Genomic DNA, 6,949 nt, shown 5'->3' on the forward strand with positions numbered 1-6,949 from the left:
TAATCTTTGGATACAGCAAGCACACTCAAGCTTAAGGTCTTTTTTACGTTATTGTTCCCTCTGCCTGGAAGGTTCTTTCCCCTGTGTATATGGTTCACTCTCTCACTTCAAATCTTTATTCAAATGTCACCTCAGCAGAGGGCCTTTCCTGAACCCCCTCAGTAAAAGAGCACACCTACTCAGGTAAACCCTGCTTTATTCTCCACTGGTCTTCATAACTTTAATATTATTGTCTGTGTGATCCTGTCTTCCCCTTTCACCCCAACCTCTGCCCTGGGAAATAAGTTCTGTGAATGCAGGAATCTTGGTTTGTTTTTTTTATTGCTTCAGCCCCAGTACCTAGAACAGGGCCTTACACGCTATGGGAATTCAACAGATGTTGACAGAGTGAATGAAAGAACGGATAGAACGGTACGGCATCAGACAGCTACTTTGTGCTCTGGTCCTCTTCTAGAGGTTTGGGGTTACAAAGGTGAGAAAGATACAGTCCCTGCCATTATAGAGTTCATATTCTAGTAGTATACTTAGATTACAGATACATAATTATAGGTTAAATGTTCACAGGTAAAAAATGTTGGGAAAAAAACAATGCAGAGTAAGAGGACAGAGGATGGTGGTGTAGAATATCATTTTAGTTGGAATAGTCTAGAGCTGCCTCTCAGAATAAGTAGGATTTCAGTAGAGATCTGACTGAGTGGAGAGAGCAAGTCTAGTAAAGATCTGGTACATGAGTATCCCAAGAATAGGGAACAAATGCAGAAGCCTTAAGGGTGGATCATGCTTTGGCTGGAGTTAAGAGTGGAGAACGCCAATAAGGATAGAGCAGAGTTAGGTAGTAAGGGAGGAGATGAAATCAGAGAAACGTGCCACAACACGTAAGGCCCTCGTTGGAAGCCCCTGTGATCACTTTGTGTGTGTGTGTGTGTGCGTGTGTGTGTGATGGGGAAGATTTGGGGTAATAATATGGGTTGTGGGGTAATAATATGACCTGACTTAAATTTTAAAAGGTCACACTGGCTGCCTTCTGTTTAACTGGCAGGTCAATAGTGAAAGTAGACAAACCAGCTAGGTGTCCATTGCAACAGTCTAAGTAATACATAATGACCTAATAGTAGATGATAGCGATAGAGGAGGTGAAAGGGGTCAGATGATTGCACCCTGGCCTGGTCAAAAATCCCCGCGCCTGGCAGCCACCTTTCCAGACTTCTGCAAGCTTCCTTTAGGTGTCAGAACGGAGCAGAGCGCACAGCACCAAGCCCATTCTGGGGAACCCACAGCACACCACCCCCTTCGGAGAAACAGCCTCTGGAATAGCTCGGCTGCACCTTAAGCTTCCGAATCCCTTAATTGGAAAATGGGGGAATGGAAGCTCTCGGGGGGAAGCGGGTCTCGAAGGTGTAAAAACCACTTAAGAAAACCAGGTCCTCAAAGGAAATGGGGTTTTCAGAGGAAACCCGGCGACGACTGCTTGTTTCCAGTATTCAAAAGCAGGGCAAAAATGGAGGCCGCCCAGGAAGCTGCCCGCCAGCCCGCCAGCAATGAAGTTTATTTCCATCACATCACCACAAGTCCGGGAGGTCCCTAACTCGCATCTGTTTCGATTGCGCGAGGAACGCGAGCCCCTCGAAACACGCGGCGAAAACAACTTCACTTCCCGGGAGTGCGCACGCGCCCCTTGCTCTTTCCGTTGGCCCTAAGCCCCGCCCCTTCTGCGTCCTCCGAGGAGGGTTGGGAGCCGAGAGCTCGCGCGACCACTCTTCCCTCAGTCTCCTCCAGCACCTCGTCGCAAACGGGGCCGAAAAGCGTGGCGGCGCAGGCGCAAGCGCCGAGAGCGGAGGCGGTGGTGGTGGCGGCCGCTGGCCAGTGTAAGATGGCGGCGGCGTTGGTGGCGGCAGTGGACGGGGCGGCTGGGCCTGGAACAGTCGGAGCAGCCGCTGGCAGAAGGATGACCCAAGACGGGAAGCGGGCTGCTGAGCCTCGCCGGCTCCCGTGCTTGTAACTGCCCCAGCCGGACACCCCCCCCTTGACCTACCCGGTCCGTGTCTCGTTCCGGCTTGGCCTGACCCCCTCGCCCCTGGCCCGCTCCCCGTCAGGATAGGTTGGATTCCTTTCCCAAGCTCCCGGGGCTCAGGTCTTTTCCTGGCCCTGAGCCGAGTCTCCGCCGGGAAGACTGACTGCCCTTGCCTCAGGTCAGCCCTGGGGTTGCCCCCAAGAGCCTGCCCCGCAGTGCACAGGGACGTCTTTGCCCCTGGGGTGACCCGTTTGTGTGCGCGTTTTTACCCCTTAGACTGGGGGAAGCGGTCGCCCTGCGTCTCCCCGTCACTCGGGGCCACCGCGCAGTGTGCCCCCCTCCCCCATCCCGAGTCCTCGGGCCCAGCACCTCGTACGGAAGGCCGAGGTCCAAGTCAGTTGTTGCCGTCTGCTCTTGTTCCCCTTGTAATACAATTCTCGCAGCTTCCTTCCCCTCACCCCCAGATCTTCCAGGGCACCGCAGAACCGTACCATTTGCTCCCTGTTAGTTGGAAAGCATCTGGTGGCTTGAATTTCTGACTCATATGATTGTTGCTGAAGTCTCTGTAAACAAACCGGCACTAGCGCTATCACATTCTCTCCGGGATTTCCCCCTGCTGTGTGGCTTCTTGTTGAGAGGTTTGGTTATGGGTTAGCGTTGGAAAGATTCCGGTTTTCCTTTTAAATGACTTTTACGTTTTAGTGGAGCCGGGAGATTACTTGCCTGGTTCATTTTATTTCTGTAACTGTGGGTTATTTGTTCAGTAGTTAAGAGTTACTCTGGTTTTAAATCATACTGAGGAGGTCTGAAGAGATTCTGAAATGTATTCATAAATATTTTTATTATGTTTGGTAGAGATACCTTTGCCATTTAAACTTTAACTTTTCTCAGCCCTTCAGTGAATCAACAGACCTATTTTCTCAGGAGCTCAGCCTGGCCCTACTTCAGTGATAAAGAAGGAAAGGTGAGTAGGAGTTGAAGGCATTTAAATTCCTGAGGCCAAGACAGACCCTACCCTGATGCTCAAGTGCTGACCGCTAAAGTCATAAAATTCCTACCCCAGTATCCCAGAGTTGGGGTATTGTTCTTGGCTGTGTTCCACTCTGGTTAAATTACTTTGACAAGTTTTATTGTCTGTGGGCATCTTGACTTTCTGTCCTAAACTATTGCTGTGTATCTTCAAATAACTCCATTTAAGCCTAGACGTGAGTGTGTCTCCCTCTTCCTTTATTCATTTGCCTTGTGTGTTGCCTTTGTGTGGATCATGTTTCTTACATTGTTAAAAGCTGGGAATTCGTTTGCCTGAGTTCTGTTCAGCCTCTTGTCAAATCAAGTCTCTTCCCTTCTCAGGGCTTTGGACTGTTGTTTCTGTTTAGAGGAGAATCCAGCTGCTTGTCACTAAAAGGTGGTAAGTGATGCTGCTGTCAGTTGGTGTCTGAGTTCAGTCTACCTCAGAATTCCAACTTTTCAGGACATAGTAGTAAATTCGGGGTTAAAAAAAAATTGGCTGCTCTTTTATAGCTGCTCTGAAGAGTTTTTGGTGAGCAGAGGAATCATCCTGTGCATTTAGCAGCATGGGCCAGGGCCAAAGAGGGAGTACTAACTCCCTACAAGTACTGAACATACTTGTAAATGTAATCTTTGTAAGACTCTTAGGTTTCTGGTAGCAGAGAATAGTGCTGTGGTTGACGTCCGTGGGATGTGACAGAAGAGCTGAGTGGCTCTGGAAGGTAGGCCTGGCTGATTCTTAATACCTTTATGATATGTAGTAGGTAAAGGTTGAGTGTGACACTGGTAAGTTTTGTTCCTCATGGTGTCCTGATTAGAAAATGAACTGGAATAAGATTATTATTGGTGGCATGTATGTGTATCAGTAAGATGTAAAGAGATAATACAGCTTTGAGAGCTGGACAGACCTGGGTTTAAATACTAAGATTTATTGGCCATGTGACCTTGGGCGAGCTACTTAAACTTCTCTGACTCTTAATTTCCACATCTCTAAAAGTGGGATAAATGCCGCTTACCTCTTGGGGTCATTGTTAGTATTGTATGAGGGAACCTACATAAAGCTGTTAAATGCCTGACATATGATAGACATTAAAAAAAAATGTTTTCTTTACACATCGTTGCTATGGCCTTGAGTAAGGTATGCATTAGTCTACACTTCTTTTTTTCTCTTTAAATCATTTTTAATTGGTCAGCTTAGATGTATGCTTTGTGGGTACACACCTAGAGTTATTTTCTGAACATGACTGAGGTACGTGTTTTGGGGGTTCAAGGTCAGAGGACAGCGGAAATATTAGTTGTCAGTCTGTGTATATCTCTAAATGCATTCTTAGACTGAACATCAGTACCTCTCCATAGTTCATTGCTTCCTTCCTCCTGGTCTCTGTTAGCACATCTGATCAGCGTTGACACAAGGATTGTAATTCCTTCCCTTGCTGCTTCAGTGTTGTTCACCACCTCTGCTCCAGCTACCCGTTATGCTTTTTCCTTTTTGCCTTGAAGAGAATACATTTTTTCCAAGCTATTGGGCTCTGCAGTGATCCTCATCAATAGATCATCAGAGAACTAGACCATGAAAAGGTCTCTTGTTCTTGGAAGTGAGTCTGGGCTAGGGAGCAGGGAGTGCAGAACATTTTAGTTCATCTCCCTAGCTGGACCATCTTAACAATATGATGGCAAAGATGCAGGTTTTTAAACTTCTCTTATTGGCTTTTCTTCTGCATCTTTTTGGGGGAGGTAAGGGCACATGAAAATTAAAAGTGTTGATAATATTGCAGTGAAATCAACTGTATTCATTCAGGCCAGTGATCAAATTAGAGTTGATCAGATTTCATTACCACCATCCAGGGTCTAAATTCTCCTATTGAAAAGTAGACTTTTGGATTGAGGGTTTTGAGGTGGGCTGAGAGTGCATTTTTATTATTTGTGTTTTTATGAGATCTGGAGATCTGTGTTGGGTGAGGGGTGGGGTTGGGAGGAGAAAAGCACATATATTGAAAGAGGCATAACTTTCTTCCTCTCTGTGTGCTGGGTAAGAATCCCTCCTCCCCCAGGGGTTTCACATTCTGAGCTCCAGGTGACATCTTTGTATACAGTGAACCAGTATTCTTAGTCTCTGGACCACAACTGTAAAATTCTTAACCTTTCTGAAGATACTTTATGTTTCAGGGCGTTGAATAAGAATTGTCACATCTTATTAGGAAGTATTTCCTAGTATGGCTGAAGTGGGAGGCTAGGTTTGCTTGTGACCTTAATTCCCACCGCCAACCTGACAGGGCATTTTATACAGCGGTCTGTGGAATGTATAGAAATCAGTACCAGTGCTGTGATCCTTAGTGTTGACTAGGATCAACCTAAGACAGAAGCTTGTCTTCAGAGAGAGCTAAAAGAAAGCAGCCTTTTTGTTGCCAGTTTAAAACAATACTGACATTTCAAGAGCAAAAGGACTCTAGGAGAAGACGTTCTGCAGAAGTGCGCTCTGTTGTGGGAGACAGACCTTCAGATTTTCATGCTCTTGGTCCTCTGTTCTAGCAGGTGAGTTGCAGGCTTTTAACATCATGAAGCAACTAATTAAACTTTGTTTTCAGGAGATAGATGTGTTTCTGGATTGTTTCTACTGTAGAAAAGTTATTCTAAACCTGTCTGGGAATGGTGCAGATTATAAGACAGAGTTATCCAAACAGAGCTTTTTATTGCATGACATTGGTGTTTAAGTTAGTTTTTAAGATTGAATTCGCTTTTTCTTTTTTAAAAAAGCAAATTATCAGTAAGCCAAGGTAATCTACTTACTGTCACCCAATCTGGAACCCAGGCAACTAACTGAAAGAATTGAATCAGCAACAGACGTGGAGGTGGTGACATGTGTATGTTAATGTCAGAGACAGATGCCAGTGATTTTAGCTTAGCATTGCAGTAATATTGAAAACTTTTCGTCTTAATGTTTTTGTGAATAAAATAGAGAAACTTTGTCACTGTTAAGATTGGTCAGAAGTTCTTGTTTCCTTGATTCAGTTATTTTCTTGGAGAAGAAAGTCCTTGAAAGGTCTTTGAAAGTTAGTGTGTAATGAATTTTGTGAATTGGTCACACTTCTTTACAGCAGGCTTTTATCTCTGTCTCCATAGGACATAGTTTCTGGGCCAGAAGCCCACTTTCTCAAGTACTTGCCTTAACCTCTGGAATGTGTATGCTAAAGATAAATTAATGAACTGAGCCTGCTCTCAGTTTGCAGATAGGGCATGGGGAGTGATTAATATGACAAAGATGGCATCTTATTACTGAAATGTATGTCTAATGGATTGTGTTGTTGCAAACATTTTTAGTATCGCATCTGAGAGGTTAGGTATTTGCTCTTGCCCTCTGATGATACTATTTAAGGAGGTCTGTTGAAGTTCTAATGCGAAGCATCCATGCTTGCCTCTCATGTCCTTTTGTTGTTGTTCTTGGTTTTTCTTAGCCATCTGGAGATCTGTAGGCTTCACCTCTGGTGGTAGCCAGGAGGCTATATTCCTCTAGTGTACTTTAAGCCTTGCCACATTATCAGACATGTTTCTAACCTTATTTAGGACCCAGCGTTAGACTCTGTCCTCTCACCTAGTGCAGGTAGGAGGGCACTTCTTGATGTCTTTAGCCTTTCTGTTTTTATTGTTTCATTGTCAGTTGTATCTTTGGAGTGCCACACTTCCGTGTCCTTTCCAGTGATTAAAGAAAAATGTGAAATGTGAGTAGTAAAAACTGGTAATGGGGGGGCGCCTGGGTGGCTCAGTCGGTTAAGCGTCTGCCTTCGGCTCAGGTCATGATCCCAGGGTCCTGGGATCGAGCCCCGCATCGGGCTCCCTGCTCCGCGGGAAGCCTGCTTCTCCCTCACCCACTCCCCCTACTTGTGTTCCCTCTCTCGCTGTGTCTCTCTCTGTCAAATAAATAAATAAAATCTT

The 6,949-nt window shown here is 45.5% G+C and overlaps 1 protein-coding gene across 10 annotated transcripts in view; it reads left to right on the forward strand.

Annotated features, from left to right (window-relative positions):
- The first annotated feature begins 1,713 nt into the window (after positions 1-1,713).
- Positions 1,714-6,949, forward strand: part of DCAF8 (DDB1 and CUL4 associated factor 8) — a 39,822-nt gene continuing 34,586 nt past the window's right edge. Inside the window, exons 1-3 of one of the 10 annotated variants that reach the window (XM_081825331.1) lie at positions 1,715-1,865; positions 2,903-2,975; positions 3,362-3,419. The gene's annotated coding sequence lies outside the window, so the exon portion shown is untranslated. Of the gene's footprint in view, positions 2,036-2,063; positions 2,190-2,902; positions 2,976-3,361; positions 3,420-4,862; positions 5,552-6,949 lie in introns of those variants that run through there. The other 9 variants (XM_081825330.1, XM_081825333.1, XM_081825337.1 and 6 more) reach the window with 9 other exon arrangements.

Source organism: Leptonychotes weddellii, chromosome 6, assembly GCF_054177405.1.
Source record: "Leptonychotes weddellii isolate Sample4059 chromosome 6, ASM5417740v2, whole genome shotgun sequence".
Taxonomy (NCBI): domain Eukaryota; kingdom Metazoa; phylum Chordata; class Mammalia; order Carnivora; family Phocidae; genus Leptonychotes; species Leptonychotes weddellii.